Raw genomic sequence first — 20,790 nt, 5'->3', positions numbered from 1 at the left:
GAGTAGTTGTGCCGACCGAAAAACGCCGCACCTCAGTGCTCAATGAAATCTCGCGCCGTTCCGAGTACTTCCGAGAAGGACCGACCAAAGCCGAGTGACAGGGCCGCACGCGCTACACGCGTGAAGTTCGGCACCCCGTGGCCGGACCTGCTCTAAAAACAAAAGAAATATTGTGTACATTTTTCGAAGCAGCTGTAGTATGGTACGATTTCCCAACTGAGGATATTCGGAGCGTTATGAGCAAGGCCCTCCAACCAGCTCAGGATTTTGATGATCTAACGTGCCAGTTTGACAGATTTTGGGACAATATCCCTCAGAATGATATCCAACAACTGTAGAAAGCCGAAAACGGTTTGCATAAGAGGCGTTTGTGAAGCTATTTCTCTTGAATAAATCAGATTTTTCAGAATTTGTGATTATTTGTAGGTCTGTACGTGTACGCTACATTTACCGATTTCCGTCTCTTTCGGATAATTCGTTCGGGTACGCCATTGTTTCTTTTCTTAGAGTGTATTTGTTAAATCCCTACATCCATTTCGGTTATAGAGACTATTATATTTTTACCAGTTTTGTATTCTATGCGTTACAGTAGAAAATAAGCTAAGAGTCGAAAATGGCCAGTAGCGCTAACTGAAGTATTTATTGTAAGGAAACATCCTGGTGGAAACGATGACTTTCTTCAAATTTACCATGGCAGCGGTGCACACAAACAAAACCGATTTTATACGTTCATAAAAATGAAGATGAATTTACACTGATTAGCCAGAACATTATGACCACCTACATAATAACCGGTACGTCAACCTTTGCCGAAGCAACATGGCCGGCCGCTGAGGCCGAACGGTTCTAGGCGCTTCAGTCTGGAACCGCACTGCTGCTGCGGTCGCAGGTTCGAATCCTCCTTCGGGCATGGATGTGTGTGATGTTCTTAGGTTAGTTAGGTTTAAGTAGTTCTCAGTTTAGGGGACTGATGACCTCAGATGTTATGTCCCATAGTGCTTAGGCTGTGTTGCTGGCGGGGCCGGAAGGTGCTAACTGCCACACCACGTATCATTGTAAGTCTCATTGGCTCAGTGTGAACTGTTTGTACAACCAACCTACACAGCCTATACCTCAACCTCCACTATACTAAGAACCTCTCATCTGAAGCTTAAAGTTGGGCACCTCTTCAAGGGACCTACGCCCCCCTGGTAAGAGGCGGCGCACGTCCTGGATGGAAGGATCTTAATTGTGGTTCCTCTCTTTTGAGCCCAACCCGACGGATACCTATGGTAGATCGGGGAAAACCACCGTTCAGGTCGTGTTGTCGACGGGGCCGGGAGGTGCTTGCGCCTGATGTACTCTACTAGGAGCCTTGCAGGCTCAACACAAACCGTTAGCGTCATTACCTTATTACTTTTACCACGAGTACCCTTTCATTAGCAACTTTGAGCCAAGCACAAAATCAGTTACCTCTCTATTGTATATCGTAAATAGTTTAGCAGGCTGGACATGGAGGTCTTAGTCTTAGTTTCTAGCTTTAACGTACCCTAATCTCTTCTAGTTAAGGTAGTTTTTAGGATGGTAGATGTTAAAGGCATGGTGAGCAACGGCCAGCGTCTTGATGGTCATTCCAAGACCCGGGCCGCAGCCCACAACCAGGTGACGGGCCATATTATACATATAACTTCTCTATTCAGTTCTCTTCCTTCCTTCTTTCTAAATATTTAATTTCGTTTTGTTTATTAATATCTTACTTGATTTTGTATTAGTTATAAGTTTTTCTAATGCTGCACAAAAAAAAGATAACAAATGGATCTAAACAGAGCCCGCCTCCACGTGGCGGGACACGGGCAACGGTGTGAGTGGGGACGGGAGCCGGTGTGGTGTTACTTTAAGTCACTGCGGACCCCGGACCCAGTCACAGCGGCTAAGTGGCAATATACGACCCACCATAAGAAATTAGACGGTGGGTCATAAAATATAAGCAGCTAGTGAAAAAAAAAAAAAAAAAAAAAAAAAAAAAAAAAAAAAAAAAAAAAAAAAAAGTGCTTAGAGCCATTTGAACCATTTTGATGGAACGTGGCATTGCAGCAATTGGGCCTCGGTAGATCCTGGAGGAAGCTGACACCTCATCTGCACACACAAGTCACCTAATTCCCCTAAATTCCGGGGGGGGGGGGGGGGGGGGTGAGCTCTGACGCCATGTTCAATCACGTCCCAGATGTGTTCAATCGGATCCATATCTGGCGTGTAGGGGCGGCAGCACATCAAGTGGAACTCTCCAATGCGTTCCTCGAACCACTCCATCATACTCCTGGCCTTGTGATATGGCGCATTATCGTGTTGAAAAACGCCACTGCCATCGGGTAACACAGTCGCCATGAAGGGGTGTACGTGGTCTCAAACACATGGACCACGGATGCCCAGTGAATGTTCCCGCTGGCCGCTGTGGGCGAGCTGTTCTAGGCGCTTTAGTCTGGAACGGCGCCACCGCTACGGTCGCAGGTTCGAATCCTGCCTCGGGCATGCATGTGTGTGATGTCCTTAGGTTAGTTAGGTTTAAGTAGTTCTAAGTTCTAGGGGACTGATGACCTCAGATGTTAAGTTCCGTAGTGCTCAGGGGCATTTGAACCATTTTGAATGTTCCCCAGAGAATAATGGAGCTGCCGCCACCTTCTCTCCGACCCGCAATACAGGTTTCAGTACAAGTTTCAAGGGGGGACTGATGACCTCCCATAGTGCTCAGAGCCAAGTTTCAAGGAGCTGTCCCCTGAAAGACGACGGATTAGCGCCCTCCCATCGGCATGTTGAAGAATGTATCGGGATTCATCAGACCATACAACACTCAGTTACTGCGCCAACGTCCAGTGCCGATGGCGACGTGCCCATTTCAATCGTCGCTGCCGATGTCGTGGTGTAAACATTGGCACTTGCGTGGGTCATCGGCTGCGGAGGTCTATTGTTAGGAGTGTTCGGCGCACTGGTATTCAAAGACACTTGTACTCTTCCCAGCCTTGAAGTCTCATGTTAGTTCCTCCACGGTTCGCTGTCTGTCTTGTTTTACCAGTCTGCCCAGTCTACGACGTCCGACATTTATAGTGAGGGATGGTCGCCCAACCCCACAACCTCTGGACGTGGTTCCATCTTAGTTTCGCCACGTGCTAAAGACACTCACCACAGCACTCCCCGAGTACCAGACAAGTCGTGCAGTTTCCGAAATGCTCGCGCCGAGCCTCTGGGCCATCATAATCTGCTCTCGGCCAAATTCAGATAAATTGCGCGGCTCTCCCGTTCTACACACTCACTGGTACTACATTCAACTTGCGTGTGTCTGACTAGCGGTCATTCCTCGCCACGTGACGCTGCTATCTCCTGGACAGGATTATATCGATAGTAGGCCGGTCGTCATAATGTTCTGGCTGATTAATGTATACGCATATATGCAAAAAGCCCAGTGATAGGTCTGAGGTGGTAATATGCTAAATAAATGAGAATTAAATATCAGGGAAATGTTCATAATTCGTATGAATAGATTGCAGAGAAATTCCGCGTTGCAAAAGACATCGTTTTATTGTTTTTGTTTACTCAAATACGTTCAGCTCTTTCTGTGGTATCTTCAGAATGTTTTTATTTCCTTTTTCACGTGACGCATTTTTCAGAGGGAGTGATTTTGGTTTCACATGTTACAAATGAGGGAAGCAAGACCACTACATGAAAAAAACCTCGACAAGCTGAAGAATGCTTGATAGATATAAACTACTATCGTATTACATCATTGTTAGACTTACAAGAGGAACAAGATGAATAAAAATCCGCTGAAAATGACACAATAACAAAATTAATCAGACTGTGTCCTCTTCAATTTTTCTTAGCAAGTACAGGAAATAACAAACGTTACAGGCTCCAAAAAAGGTGATTATTTATGTAGATACTAATAGAAAAAATGATTGTTGTCAGTAATCTATTTCACAACTATTTTAGCTGTTACGAAATTAGCTGTAGACGGAACGCGTAGGTAGACAGACAGAGGAAGTGAGGCAGCAGGGAGCTGTGGACGTACAACCCCACGCGCTCGCTTCGCCCATTACTCTCTGCTAGCGGCGGCTGGCCGCTAGCAACGCGGCGGCAGCAAACGTTGTTAGTCGGCAGTGGCGCCGCGTGACAGGCGGGCCGCAGTGCAGGGGCCAGAGCACATTTTTAAAATGCAGTTATAATTCTGAAAACACACGTACACGCACCCACACGCATCGCGCGAGTGCAAACTTCATTTCGCGGTGATTTATAGCGGCCGGAGAGCGAAGGACGCGGTCGGATTCCGGGCGCCATAACTCACGCGGCCGGCTGACTGACGCCCCGATAGCAATATTTACGTTCGGCATCAGTTTTACGTCCTCAGCCGACAGCGCGAACGGCAGGCCAGTCTTGGTGCGGCAGGCGCCGGCTGGGGGGCCGCAGCCCTCGAACAGCCGGACCTTCGTGCGCTGCCGCCCAGTCGAGATCTAGCTACCCTTGTTGGAAATGGGCGCGGGAAACGTAAACACAGCGTTAGTTAAGTGGGATGTGCTGGCCCTCAAACATTGTGACAGCAGATTCCGCTGATGGAGACTGAAGAGCTGACACACGATGTGGTTGCAGCTTATTGCGTCCCCAGTATTAAAAAAAGAAGGTTCCATTAGCAGTGCAACTTTCTGGTAGATTAAAACCGTTTGCTGTATCGTCACTCGACTTGGAACCTTTCATCTACATCTACATCTACATACATACTCCGCAATCCACCATACGGTGCGTGGCGGAGGGTACCTCATACCACAACTAGCATCTTCTCTCTCTGTTCCACTCCCACTGACTGCCTATATGCCTCTGTACGAGCCCTAATCTCTCTTATCTTATCTTATCTTTGTGGTCTTTCCGCGAAATGTAAGTTGGCGGCAGTAAAATTGTACTGCAGTCAGCCGCAAATGCTGTTTCTCTAAATTTGCTCAGTAGCGATTCACGAAAAGAACGCCTCCTTTCCTCTAGAGACTGGTTCAAATGGCTCTGAGCACTATGGGACTTAACTTCTGAGGTCATCAGTCCCCTAGAACTTAGAACTACTTAAACCTAACTAAGGACAGCACTCACATCTATGCCCGAGGCAGGATTCGAACCTGCGACCGTAGCGGTCGCGCGGTTCCAGACTGAATCGCCTAGAATAGCTCGGCCACTCCGGCCGGCCTCTAGAGACTCCCACCCGAGTTCCTGAAGCATTTCCGTAACACTCGCGTGATGATCAAACCTACCAGTGACAAATCTAGCAGCCCGCCTCTGAATTGCTTCTATGTCCTCCCTCAATCCGACCGGAAGCCTTGCGAAGTGAGATATCCGTCAGCGGCCATGCCATGCATCAGTGTCCAAGAGGTGTCCGCTCAGGCCCCGTGACTGACAGACCGGATGTCACGCTAATCCCCGATCAAAAGCACCCGAGAAGTTTCTGGCGAAACATGTGCTCTTCTCTCTCTCGTCCCATAGCATCCCAGTGCAGGGCCTGCACGCACCTTCGCTCACGGTCGAATCGAACTGCAAACAAAGCAGCGTTTATCCGGTAAACCTCTGCAGAATACAGAGGCATGCGAAAACTCCTTCCAAGGCAAATACCTGTCTGAGAATGGATTCTGCGTGGGCTCTAAGCTGCCGTCTGCGCTGGAGAGCAAGGGTCTCATGCCAGGAAATTCTATTATGTATCATAAGTATACTGTTTATTTATAAAACGCAACTCGCAGGGGCTGTATCTCACTTTCATTTTTGTTGGAAAAACTCACAATCAGCAACTACATTTCCTAATTGTGTAATTACACTGCTGCAGATTGTAGGTGTCGTCTTACTGGAAAATTTTCATGTGTACACTCAACTTGATATGCAGGGATCGACGTAGTTAGTGCACAGTCCCACCACCAGAGGCTCTCCTATCAACTCAACCCTTACCTCTTCCTTTCCCATCCACCTCAGAAAAAATTGGTAGGAAAAAGACTCACTCTGTGCTGTAGAGGAAGGATCTCAAAACACGAAATTCAAATCAAAGTCATTAATATATATACTCATATTCTTTATTTAATCAGCTTGCGGGTGACAGGGTTCCTCCAGTGGGGTTGACATCATGACTGCACCCCCCGCCTCCCCAACTTCGCTCCCCATGACGTAACAACTGTAGTCACAAGGGAGTGGAATGAAGTGCCGTATAGTAGCCACTGTTTGGCGTGTCCCACGTGTGTCTATCGACAGGGCGCTGCCATGAAACTCAAAACAGCACAGTGTCATAACTGCAGATCACGTTACTAAATACCACCGACTACAGACCGGATGTCGGCCTCATTTGATGTCGGCCCCCAAACAAGCATCAAGTGGCGGCATTCTGTTGATCGGCAAATTCCAGACTCGCTTCCTCTCTCTCTCGCTCTAAAGAGGCCACTCCCTGCTTGTTTGTGTGAACCAACGTCTCCAGATGGAGGTTTTAATACCTCCTCAGAATACTGTATTCCTATTGGCTAACGCTGGAGACAAAGAGAAAGCGGACGCAATTTCGATATAAAAAATAGAGTGAAATAACCCATTTGCACTAACTTGTCAAATTGATTGTTTAACAACTTACGAGAATCAAATAGATCGCTTAAAACGTTCACTTGTACCTTACAATGATCCCTCTTCACAATCAAATATATTTTCGACGTTTGATTATCACGCTCAAACATTATGCAAATCGTAATGAAATTTCCATCACAAATAGATTGTAGCGCTAAATATATCCGAGATCTTGTACATTCCAACGTCTGAGGTCATAAACACCCTTCTCCACTACAAAGTTCACTAAACATATCTGGTTAAAAAAAAAACCTGCCGATCACACAAACTCGCGATCACGAAGCACGCTGTCCGACTACTGCAGGGTAGCCCCATCTGCACTGGCTGCGAGAGAGAGACCCACACCGATGCCAGTCGTGCCTGTCCATACCGAACGGATGTGTGCATGCAATACAACTATCGGAAACAATAAATCGATCAACCTGGAGGAGGAGGAAAGTTCCATTGTGTGATAGGATAGAGACAATAGAAAGTACCACTGCAAGACAGAGTCCACTGCGATCTACTGAGAAGCACTAAACACGACACCCTCAAACCTCTATCCAGTCCATGGTAGTAGTGGTTGTCGTAGCTGGATGTCAGAGATAGCTCTCAGCCGGGAATTTGGCCTTGCAACTAGGTTTTTAAAGCGCTATAGAATTCCCAAATTAGTTCTCTGCACTACATTCGGAAGGAGGGAGAAAAGTGCGTGATACAATAGAGACAACAGCAAATACTACTGCAAGACGGAGCCCACTGCGATGTATTGAGAAGCAATAAACATGACACACTTAAAGCACGATTCAGTCCGTAGCAGTAGTTGCTGGGTTAGATGTCGGAGAAAGCTGAAAACACCCGCACACACTGCGCGCTCACGTCCCAGAGCGCCCGTCCCTCTCGTACACCGCCAGCGCTGACGTAAAGAGGTCAGTGAAAATTACTGTCGCAGCGACAGTCGTGGACGCACGTGTATGCCAGAGTGCACCACCCCCAGCCGCGTAGGGCATGCGAGGACAATTGGAATGGCAAGAATTCGGATTTTATCAACACGTCCAGCACAGACGTCCATCATTTTGGACCTTCTTTCATGCAACACACACACGTCTGCTTCTCTCGCGCTCACCCAGCGCGCTGGTCACTGCACCAGCTCTCGCTGCTGCGGGCAAGTCCAGACAGGCAGACGCATTCTTTGTACACGTCAAGGGCTGAACTAATCCGCTACTTCCGGTTGCCGACTCCTCGTGGTCACTCTTGCAGGGAGCTGCAGTGCACTGTGAAACAAGCAGCTGCATCTTGAACATATACAGTAGTTCTAAATAATTCCAACCCGACATAGACTCACCAATTTAAGAAAAAAAAATCTAATTTACCCAATCCGGGGTAGCAATGTTGTTGACGATACATCTCGAATTTCTCACGCGAAATGTTGATTTCCTCCGTTTATATTTTAGAAGATAGAAGAAATGGGACAACATACGCCTTTTTACGTCGCTAAAGTATCGTTACTTGTGAAAATCCTGTACAGCATATGGCATAGCCTATATTCCCTCTAAGTATTGTTTCATCAGGTAGGAAAATATCTTTTCTTCTCTGTCATGCCCTGCATCACAGGACTAGAATATTAAACTCATTTATGGCTGATGATGGAGTGCTAAGATCTACCACTGTCATAGGGTGCCTCCTCATTTTCGAACTCTCTTATAAGATAACCAAATGTCACGCCACATACAAAGACCCTTAAGGTAACAGCACAGAGAAATTGTAAATATAAGTTTTATACTATGTATCACTTTATAAATTCGGTAATAGGCCTACATCTGATTTTATTACGATGGTTGTCTCTTCCAGTATAGGTACACATTGAAATATCGTTAAAAGAAAAAAAACGTCAAGTGAAGAATATTATCTGTGGTGCCCTACACCCGCTAGGCGGCATGTCACTGATATAAAATTGATAGGCTAATTAATTAAATTGATCATAACAGTGACTTTGCATGGCGAGTAATTTTTCTTTTTCAGTAGTCGATTTACACTCACCAGTAGGAAATCCCTGGAGGGAAGACGATGCTTTTTTTTGAGGAACACTACTAAGAACAGACATTCGAAGCTGAACACAGAAGGATTCTACCACTGGAAACATAACATTACACGTAAGGACTGAGCTAGTAAAAACATGATCACAATGACTATGTTGTCGTGATCCTGCATAAGAAGCGGTCTTGATTCTACAGGCACACACAAGAGTTGCTGATAGTGTGATGCTTTCTGGTAGAAATGCTGTCTTCGATTTGACATCAAATCTCTCCATTCAACCACATGCTTGCGTTGGATCCTATGGAGACGTCTTTTAATGATTGCAGCCACTCGTGAATAATATTCGTCCCACCCTCATATCTTGAAACAACTCACCTCCTTCGAACCTATCTGCTACAGCAAAACACCGACGTAGTTTTAGACAGTCCCTTTGCATTTCGTAACAGTTCTTCAGTCTCCGCCACGGCCTCCCTGCAGCTTAGTTCATGTGATCATGACAATTTAAGTCTGAACTGAACAGACTTAGGAGGGTGCTATATCCACCATCTTCTTCAATCCGTGTAGAAGCAGGTCGAACTGAGTAAATGCAACACGACCGTCCTTGACTGCTCGGTGGAAATAGGAACATGTTGTCGTAGCTCTGCCAACAGTCTACGATGCGTAAGGTCAACGCTAAAACGAAGCTTTCTCCTGCAACACGAGGTAGTATAAAAGACAGTATGAACAGTTACAGTGGTGTTTCTTATCAGGAAAATTAGGAAGACTCCACATTATACAGGAACTGAAAAAAGTACGAGGGTTTTGCTACTGCATTGCGACGTGTTTCCAAACCACATACAGGTACTACAGTCTGAAGGAGACCTGCATCCCTCAGGGTGCATTCACGTCTGTCGCCCAAACCTGCTGTCATTTTTATTTTGTACCATCCAACAGAGAATAAAAAAATGTGAACTATAAAAACTCCGATAACTCCATCCATCAGCATCTGCATATTGATACATAGGAGCAAGTGGCCAGTGATCGAAGTCACTTACACAGACCAGTGTAAAGTTTAATCACCTGTACTGTAGGAGGACCATATACCACAGACTATCAGTCGCAAGAAAGAGTCCCTGTTTTGTTGTTTGATTCGTTGTTTTTTCCTGCTCTGACAAGCTTTGTACACTCACATACATTTTGTTTTCTTTTTTTCACCATGATTTTGAGGCCTGTGTCAGGTTCTTAACTGACACGTTTCGACGCATTGCCTCTCACAGAAAACTGGATATCGTACAGTGTAAATCATGTTGCTGCTGCTCCCACAACACGCACACATTATTATTTTAAATAAAAGGCAGTCATAACATATGGAAAATGGAAGAGTTTTGCGATGTTGTGGAACGTTTCAAAACAGCTGTCTGAAGGTGATGGACGACCACTACATTTAAACTCATCTGCCACAGTGACGGGGTAGCAGATGGCTTGTTGTTCCATTTCAGTTGATCCCACATATTGATTCGTATGCGTGATCATTGCTTTGGTGCTAGCCATCCCCAGAAGGTGTTGCGCTCCACAAAGACTCTTTCTTCATCTCAAAGAAGCGACATCAGTCAGTCATTATGTGGTAATCGACAGCATGCCAGTGGATGGATGGGATGGAAAAGACAATGTCGATTTTCTGTAATAAGCATCACAGTTGACAGTGTGATCAATTTTATCATGCTTCCCAATTTCTGTATCATTGCTAAATCACCCCTCCTCTACTTTTCAAGTACCGTTGCGAACGCAGATAGATGATTGTGCAGTATGTCCATTCATCATTAGTTCTCACACATTCAGTGAAGGGCCAAAGAAACTGGTACATGATCCTAATATCGTGTAGGGTCCGTGCAAGCTCGCAGGAGTGCCGCAACACGACATGGCATGGACTCAACTAATGTCTGACGCAGCGCTGGAGGGTTCAAATGGTTCAACTGGCGCTGAGCACTATACGACTTCACATCTGAGGTCATCAGTCCCATAGACTTAAAGCTACTTAAACCTGACTTACCTAAGGACATCACACACACCCATGCCGAGGCAGGATTCGAACCTGCTACTGTAGCAGCAGTGCGGTTCCGGATTGAAGCGCCTAGAACCGCTCGGCCACAATGGCCGGCAGTGCTGGAATGTTCATGTCTGGGAAGTTTGGTGGCCAGCGGAAGTGTTTAAACTCAGTAGAGTATTCCTGGAGCCACTCTGTAGCAATTCTGGATGTGTGGGGTGTCACGTTGTTCTTCTGGAATTGCTGAAGTCCGTCGGAATGCACAACGGACGTCAGTGGATGCAGGTAATCAGACAGGACGCGTACATACATATCTCCTGTCAGAGTAGATGTATGAAGGGTGCCATATCACTCCAACTGCACACACCCCACACCATTACAGAGCCTCTACTACTTGAATCGTCCCCTGCTGACAAGTAGGGTCCATGGATTCATAAGGTTGTTTCCATACCCGTACTGATCTATCCGCTCAATACAATTTGAAACGATATTCGTCTGACCAGTCAACATGTTTCTAGTCATCAACAGCCTATTGTCAGTGTTGACGGGCCCAGGTGAGTCATGAAGCTTTATGTCATACGGTCATCAAGGGTACCCGAGTGGGCCTTTGACTCCGAAAGCCCATATCGATGATGTTCGATAAGGTTTTGCGATTGCAGCTGTATCGTGTTGACTTCTTGCCACGATATTTCGGCTGGCAATCGTTCAGCCGTCTTCAGGTGAGTGTCCATCAATGTAGACTGCAATTTCCCGACGTTGTCTTTACAGCAAAAATTGGCGCGGAATTGCTGAGCATTGTACTACCACAGGACACGATATGGATTTTTCTGTCACGAAATTCTTGGCCCTAGCGTGAACTTTTTGGGATTCAGTAAATAAAGAATCTATGAAAATGCGCCTAGCACAAAATCTTATAAATAGTGACGGCAATTTTCAACTGCACAAGGCTTGGGACCCGGTGATATCTCTAATTTCTTCTGAGGGAAGACAGTTTGTTGCTAATGACACGTCTGGCGACATCTGACTTCTGATTTTTAGCGACGCAAGCGCACATTCCGACTGAGGGTGGACATGCGGTTTTCACCTTTACGCATGCGCCTGCACGCCACAGATAGAACTGTATATCCAGAGGGCGCGGATTTCGATAGAGGACGGTCGTGTGACGGCCGCCAATTCGCAAGCGTTTCCGCGCCAATTTTTACTATAAAGACGACCCCAGGAACTTGCAGTCTCCAGTGACAGACTCTCACCTAAAGATGGCCGAAATATCGTAACAAGAAGTCGACATGATCCGGCTGCAATCCCGAAACCTCATCGAACATTCAGTACTCCGGGAAAATTTCAAGAATCATATCGACGATGTTCCGTTGAACGGTTAGCACACTGACACTTGTTGATGGCCCAGCATTGAAATCTGCAGCAATTAGCGGAAGGGTTGTTGTACTTCTGTCACGTTGAATGATTCTCTTCAGTCATCGTTTGTGACATTCTTGCAGAATCTTTTTCCGGCCGCAGCGTTGTCAGAGGTCTGATGTTTTACCGGATTCCTGATATTCATGGTACACTCGTCAAATGGTGGTACGGGAAAATCCCCACTTCACCGCTACTTTAGAAATGCTGTGCCCCAGTGTCTCATCGTTCGTGCGCCGATTATAGCAGCAGTAACCGATCTACCAACTGCGCCAGACACTTGTTGTCTTATACAGGCGTTGCCGATCAAATGGTCAAATGTGTGTGTAATCTTATGGCACTTAATTACTAAGGTCATCAGTCCCTAAGCTTACACACTACTTAACCTAAATTATACTAAGGACAAACACACACACCCATGCCCGAGGGAGGACTCGAATCTCCGCCGGGAACAGCCGCACAGTCCACGACTGCAGCGCCTGAGACCGTTCGGCTAATTCCGCGCGGCGCGTTGCCGATCGGAGCGCCGTATTCTGCCTTTTTACATATCTCTGTATTTGAATATTCGTGCCTATACCAGTTTTTCTGGGGCTTCAGTGTATGTATACCATAGTATATCAGACAATGTCCTGCGTATTTTTAGCACTTCCATCATCATTCGTAATTTACGATTACGATTGCCCATCTTTCCCTATGCAGATGAGAGTCACAGAGCATTTTCGCATTCTTGGGATACAGTTAGAGACTGGAAAATCTTTTCGCATTGTCTTTGACTGACGCTCCCTGTAATATTGTCACCGATTTGATCAGCAGCTGACCAGAAGTAGACTGCTACATTCTACGTTTCGTGAAGAAACAGAGTGAACCGAGTCCATAACTGCTGCCCTGCACCCATCTAGGAGCACAAGATTTCTCCAGATGCACGGATGTCGAGGAGGTTAGCACCCCTTATCGGTGTATAGTAGATGATGATGATGACGTTTGGTTTGCGGGGCACTCACATCCGCAGTTATCAGCGCCTGTACAAATTTCCAACGTTTGCTCAGTGCAAACTCGCCACTTTCATGAATGAGGACAACACAAACACCCAGTCATTTCGAGGCAGGTGAAAATCCCTGACCCCGCTGGGAATCGAACCCGAGACCCCATGCTCGGGGTGTATTGTAGATATGCAAGTGTTGATATAATAGACGGTTAAGAACAAAGAAACGGGTGGTTTTTATGCATGATGGAGCTCCAGACGGGGAGTTTGAAGCATTTTACATAAATCAACTGCGCTATCAACTCCTGAGGCTGCATGGCTCTGCACTTAAAACACACTATAATGTTAGACCATTGCTGTTTCCAACCTACTAGTCATGTGGAATGCAACGCTGTTACTATCCCAAAGCAAGAAATATGTTTCCAGCGCATTACATACATTCTCGTTGCAGGTTTCTCTACGATAAACTATGGTGACAAACTGTAAAATGAAAACTTCCTTAAAACATCGATTCTTTATGATACATGCACAATACAGCTTTGCAGAGGTGTATAGCGCCCAGTGTTCACAACTAATCATGGTTCAGAAGTTATACTATGCTGGCAACAGTCCTACATAAAATGATCGTTAATAACTGAGAATGCCTCTTACAAAAAAAGAGACAAATGCACAGCAGCGGTGTTTCACATGTGAAATTACATGTTATGCTGCCACTAGCTCCATAAACAGGACATCTGTCAATCAGATGTATTCATGGCGATTGCATTACCTCAAAAACACCTGTCGCTGACTTGGAATCACCATATTTATGAAACCGAAGACTTGATTTTATGCCCAAGATGCGTCAGGGGAATTGAGTGCGTTGCATAAATCTTCGTTTGTCTAGAGGAATGTGTTGAAACAGGATTTACGTGTTTCATCACACATGAGATGGAAGTCTTCTGATGACAGAGGGTTGCTCTTAGTGATTGCAAGTCACACACAGAACATGTAGTTGTATACGAGTCGAACGCAGGTTATGTCATATAACAGTTGTATCCTGACATAGCAATGGAAAAAATAGTCAAATGACCTGCAGCAACATCTCCCTCTCTCTCTAGAATGCATCACCAATTTGCCATGAAATCATACCTCAATACAACTTCATCTTGACCAATCACTCCATCCACTCTCTGTCATCCTACTACGCAGATGCAAGTAAGTTTAGAGGCAGAGGGTTCCTTTTTCCCCATCAAAGTGTCAAAGACAGCAGTCAACTCGTTTGTATCGCTATTACCTCAATAGACATACAGTAGATAGGAGGGGGGTTTAGGGATGGGGGAAAAATAGTTCAAGGACCTGTCAATCAAAAAGGGAGGATTATCCCCAGAGGGTCTTCATCCACTTAGCAGAACAACAGGTTAATGATCTCTCAATCAAAAGAGAACAATATGTTTTCCACTGAATGTATACTTGCCCCAGATTGTAGGCAACCTGCACTAGCAAACTGCACTTTCCTCAGTCTTGTCCCACTACGTACACAAACTCCTATTCACTTCCGGTCTGAACTGCTTCTCATCCACATTCCATTACCTTACGAGGCTACATTCCAAAGAAATGTCTTCAGAAAAGATTTCCTAGCCATTAAATTTGCTTTTGATGTAACAAATTTATCTTCTTCAAAAATACTTTTTTTGCCATTACCATTTTACATTTTATATCCTCTCTACATCAGCCATCATACGTTATTTTACTGACCAAATAACAAAACGCTTCTACTACTTTTATTGTGCCTTTCCCCTCTAATCTATTTCTTTGAGTATCACATGATTTAATTCGACTTCATTCCATTTCCCATGTTTCGATTTTGTTAGCTTTCACCTTACATCCTCCTTTCAAGATACTGTAGAGTGCGTTCAACTTCTTTTCCAATTCCTTTACTATCTCTAACAGAATTACAAAGTCGTCTGGAAACCTCAAAAGTTTTATTTCTTCTCTATGAACTTCAATTTCATGCCCAGATTTCTCCTTGCTTTCCTTCACAGCTTGCACACTGTACTGATTGATTGATATTAGGGATAGGCTACAAGTCTGTCTCTGTGATACCGAAGATTTGTACTAAACCTTGTATTTTTACCTATTTGATCCTCTGTTCCCTTCACTATTTCATCTCTCAAAGCTACCTATTCGCTAACATTGCACATCTTTCCCCTGTTGTAGCCAGTCGTTGCCTAATGCTCCCTTTGAAATTCTCAATCACATCTGGTTCTTTCAACTTATCGAGGCCCCATCCACCTTTTTTCAGTTTTTTTCAATTTTTAACTTACAATTGGTAAATTATAAATTGTGGTCAGAGTCCACATATGTCCTTGATAATGTCTTACAGTTTAAAATCTGTTGCCGTAATCTCTGTCTTACCATTATGTTATCAATCTGAAACCTTACGGAGTCACCAGATCTCTTCCAAGTAGACAATCTTTCTTCATTATTCTTAAACGAAATGTTAGTGGTGATTAAACATTGCTCTGATCATACATTCTTTCAATTTCTTCATCAACTACGGAGCTAGTTAGCATACAGTTTTGTACAACTACGTTTGGTGTTGGCTTTGTGTCCATCTCGGCTACGATAATGCGTTCATTATGCAGCCTATAGTAGCTTACCAGCATTCCTGCTTGCTTCCTCGTTATTAGATATGCTGCGGCATTACCTGTATTTAATTATGTATTTATAGTGCTGTCTCATGTGACGCCCTGTTTATCCCGCCACCGAACTCTACTAATCCCCACTATGTCTGATTTCAACCTGAGTAGTCACTTCCTGGAGATCCTAATAGAGGATTATTTTACCTGCGGAATATTTTATCCACGAGGACGCCGTCATCGTTTAACCATATAGTAGAGCAGTAAGTCCTCGAGAAAAGTAACGGCCGTAATTTCACCATGCTTTCAGCTGTTCACAGTATCACTAGTCATAGTTGGCTGATGTTTCAAGTCCGGATCAGTCAATCATCCAGACTATTGGCTCTGTAATTATCGAAAGTACTGCTGCTCCTCTTCAGGAAACAAATGTTTGGCGTCTACACAGATACTTCTCCGTTATGGTTGCACCTATCTATATCGTTGAGGCACACAAGCCACCCCACCTCTGCAATATCTTTGGTGGTACACAATTTCCTAACGGCAGAGTTCCTGATTCAAGACTCTTTACTCCTGTTCCCGTTAAACTGCTTGGAACTAGTGCAGTGTGCAGCAGTCATATTTCATATGAAAGTGGAAATAAAGAGTGTGTATGGAGTAGAAGACATTATTCGGCTGGCAGAACATATTGCTTCACCGGACAGAAGCAGAATTTCTAGAAGTATCGGTGTGCCACAAACGAGAGTACGATGGACATTTAGTATTCACTGCCTGTATCCGTGTCATTTACAGCGGATTCAGCACCTTCTAGATGCAGGTAAAGGTAGAATAATGGAATTTTGGCGTTCGGTAATTGAAAATCGCTGACCAATCCCATTAATACGGTTTACTGATGAAGCCACTTTCGCGGAAGGAATAAGACTCGTAACTCACATTGATTGTCCGGCGAAAACGTAAATGTCTTTGTAGAGACACATTTTCAAGAAAGCTTCTTTGTAAATGTGAGGTATATACAAAATAGAAATTGATCGTTCTGTTATGAACAGTGCTCTCCCGTAAAAGAAAGCAAAGACGAGCTCAGAAGAGTTGCTCGTGACGCTGTCAAGAGAATTCGAAAGTGCAACTGTATGTCTTTAACGAACAACAATTGGACATGTGTTATATGGAATCTTTGGATAGAATTAAACTACATTACAACCTCGTACTATGTGTACTATTCCTCCTGAAACAACATGTGTGTACAGAACATAGAATAGTGACATTAACACTTCGCGTCAAGAGGTACGTACTTGTAGTAACCTGGTCTTGGCAAGCGAATCATTTGTTTCTGTGTTCCGGGAACGCAGTTACACGCCGTACTGGCAGTGAGATCGTTCGATAACAGGAGCTGTAAATTAGCAATGAAATCTGACGATAATACGTTTCAGATCAATTTGTTCGCAAACACCGGTGATCAGTCACGGACACGACCGGTAATCAGATGAGTGAATGCAGTTAGCCTATAAATTAACACTGCCTGGAAACGCTCTGATTGCCTTTTGTCGACACCCGGTGCAGGGCGCCAAATGAATGATGCTCAAATAATGAGGTCAATTTGCTCCTTCTGTTTGTGTCATGTTGTACTGTCAAGTCAACACATTAATGGACCAATTGATGCTTCCTGTGGAAGGATGTACAATATCGCGTTACACATCAACAGTCGTAAATAAATTTGTTTAACCATCTGGATCCTCAAGTGAGTGGGGACGTTATTATAGAGAGACATTGCTTCTTATGTGAGTAATAGGGATTTTAATGATCTATCCGTGAAGTGCAAAAGGACATTATTGAGAAGAGAGCCACGGTGTTATACAAGATGTATGGAAATGATATGGTTTATGTCGAGCGTAATTAATTTTATTGACCCACCAAAGACCTCGGTAACAAAAGTAATTACTGGAACGCAGCGTTTTTTGAGCGGAGAGAAACTCAGTGAGCCTTGGAGGCGCATTCCTCCGTAATACGAACAACATGCAGACTTATGAGAGGGTGCATTCTATAGCCACCTGAGGCAAGCTGTACATTCCATGAACTTGCCGTCTGAATGGTGTTGCAGTAGATATATCTGACTTTTAGGAAACTGTGGGTTAATAAGCCAGGGCATACGTGATGAGAACATGAGGAGCTACACAGAATAACTAGAGGACAGGAAAGTCGATTGATGGTCGGGCTTGTGCGAACGCAACCTACTATGTCGCTGTCCTTCATCCAACCAGTCTCCTCGCAGACTGGAGCTAGAATTCAGCAAGTAACATTGTTAGGATGACAGTATATCCTCCCCTTTTAAGAATCGAGATATGTATATGTGTGGTATCCGTTCTTTCGGAAATGTCCGAAAGAACAGACATCACATGTATATAATTAAGGCGATGACGTCCAGTGATCCTTTCAGTGTAGATGGACACCAAGCTCGAACCCTCATGGGTATTAGCGAGATGCTGTGAGTAATGAGGCTAATGAGCAGAGGCACTACATCAGTAGCGGGTGGTATAAGTTGAGAACTTGGGTCTGACGAGAGTATGGCTGGAGTAGTTGTCAGCGCATCTGCATAGTCAGCAGGAGACGCGCTTTCGAATCCTGGTCTGGCACAAATTTTCAACTTGACCCACTGACATGAATCAATACAGTCAGGCAGCAGAAACTGGCCGAGACAGAAGCAACAACAGGGAAGAAATCGATTTTGTGACTTTTACAAGTTCCTAACCAGGAGCGAATTATGTAATTTCATCTCTGTCTGCGTCTTAATTTAATATCTAATCGACACAGTTTTCGCGTTTTTGTTTGCGACGGAAAGTAAACCGATTTTATGAGATATTACGGGTTACTAATCAGGAGAGAATTATTTAGTCTCCCGTGAGTGCTTTGGTAGTTAAGTTTTTGAATCTCTGCGTATTAATCTAACTTATTAGACATAGTTCTTGTGTTTTTTCCAGTTTCGATAGTCGATAGTCCGTTTGTCTGTGTAGTGTAGTTTTCACGGTCTTCAGATAGGGACTATGATGCCTGTGTGTGGATGCGAGGCGAGTTGCTGACACTTCCCTCTCAGCTCCAGCCTGCGATGGCTCCGGTTACACAGCTTGACGCTGCAGTGGATGGGCATCACTGTTGTGGACCGACCGTGCGGATACAACGGACGTCCAGCACGTCTGAGTTCGCTGATCGGTCCGCAGCAGTGGCCATCCCAGTGACTGCTCGCACTGAGGTTGGCCCTTCACAGCCACCCGCTGTGACCGAGCGGTTCTAGGCGCTACAGTCTGGAACCGCGCTACCGCCGCGTCGCAGGTTCGAATCCTGCCTCGGGCATGGATGTGTGTGATGTCCTTAGGTTAGTTAGGTTTAAGTAGTTCTAAGTTCTAGGTGACTGATGACCTCAGATGTTAAGTCCCATAGTGCTCAGAGCCATTTGAACCATTTTGACCCTTCACCTGTGGTCGCTTCAGGGCGTGGCAGGGGGCCGCACGTAAGGCCTACCTTCCTAGTCTGACAAACAGGTTCCAAATGCTGCCTGTGGGTGACAATGTCCGTCAGCCAAATACAGTCGCTTGTCCTGTTTCACAGGAAACCTCCCAGCCTGCAAGATCCGGGCAATAGGACGCGCTATGCGGCCTCTTAGGGACATAGCTACCAAGGAGGGGAAGAAAGCCAATGAGCACTCCGTGTGCATACCGGATGGAGTCGTTCCAGACTTGGAGAGGGTCCTTCCGGATGCCATGAACAGTACAGCGTACACCAACTGCAGGTGGTGGCTCACGACGGTACCAATGGTATCTGTCGCTTCGAATCGGAAGAGATGCTCTCTGGTTTCGAGCGCTAACACAAGTGCTAAAGGCTGCCAGTCTCGCCCGCCAGAGGAAAGGAGAGCTCATCATTTGCAGCATAGTCGACAAGATCGATTGCGGACATCTGGTACAAAGCTGAGTGGAGGGACTGAATCAGATTCTCAGACGGTTCTGCGACCGTGTAAGCTGCAGGTTCCTCGACTTGCGCCATAGGGTAGTTGGGTATCGGGTTCCGCTGAATAGATCAAGAGTCCATTACACGCAGGAGGCGGCTACACTGGCAGTAGGGGCTGTGTGGCGAGAACTGGGCGGCTTTTTAAGTTAGAGGGTCTCGGAGAAACACAAAAAGGCTTCAGTCTCGAGGTGAGCAGGCCGAACACAGAAAGAAGTTAAATACAGGAACGATTGGTATAGCAGTTGTAAATTGTCGTAGCTGTGTTGGGAAAGTACCAGAGCTCCAAGCGCTAATAGAAAGCACTGATGCTCAAATCATTATAGGTACTGAAAGCTGGCTAAAACAGGCGATAAATTCAGCCAAAATTTTTTCGAAGAATCTAGCGGTGTTCCGAAAGGCTACGCTTAACACAGTTGGCAGTGGGGTGTCTGTTGCTGTTAGAAGTAGTTTATCTTGTAGCGAAACTGAAGTAGACAGTTCCTGTGAGTTACTATGGGCAGAGGTTATTCTTGGCAACCGGAATAAAATAATAATTGGATCCTTTTACCGACCTCCCAACTCAGAAGATACGGTTGCTGAAATCTTCAAAGATAACTTGAGTTTAATTTCAAACACGTATCCAATTATAGTTCGTGGTGACTTAAATTTTACCCTAGATGTGTTGGCGTCAATATATGTTTAAACCTAGAGGTATCCATAAAACATCATCCGAAATTGTACTAAATGCATTCTCAGAAAATTATTTCGAGCACTTAGTTCATGAGCCCACACGGATAGTAAACGGTGACCTCTTAGCAACCAATAATCCTGAACTAATAACGAGCAACAGAATGGATACAGGAATTAGTGAACACATGGTTGTCGTAGCGACAGTGAATATTGTAGCCCCCAAGCCCATCAAAAATAAACGAAAAATATACCTATTCAAAAAATCAGATAAAAATTCACATGACGTCTTCCTCATAGACAATCACCACTCCTCCCAAATTAACAATGTAAGCGTTGACCAGATGTGGCTTCAATTTAAAGAGGTAGTATCGACAACAACTGAGCGATTTATACCAAATAAATTAAGAAACGATGGAGCTGATCGCCCTTGGAACACAAAACGGGTCTGAATACTGTTGCAGAAACAACGAAAAAAGCATGCTAAT

Source organism: Schistocerca piceifrons, chromosome 1, assembly GCF_021461385.2.
Source record: "Schistocerca piceifrons isolate TAMUIC-IGC-003096 chromosome 1, iqSchPice1.1, whole genome shotgun sequence".
Lineage (NCBI taxonomy): Eukaryota > Metazoa > Arthropoda > Insecta > Orthoptera > Acrididae > Schistocerca > Schistocerca piceifrons.
The sequence above is the reverse complement of the archived record's forward strand: the minus strand, read 5'-3'. Positions refer to the sequence as shown.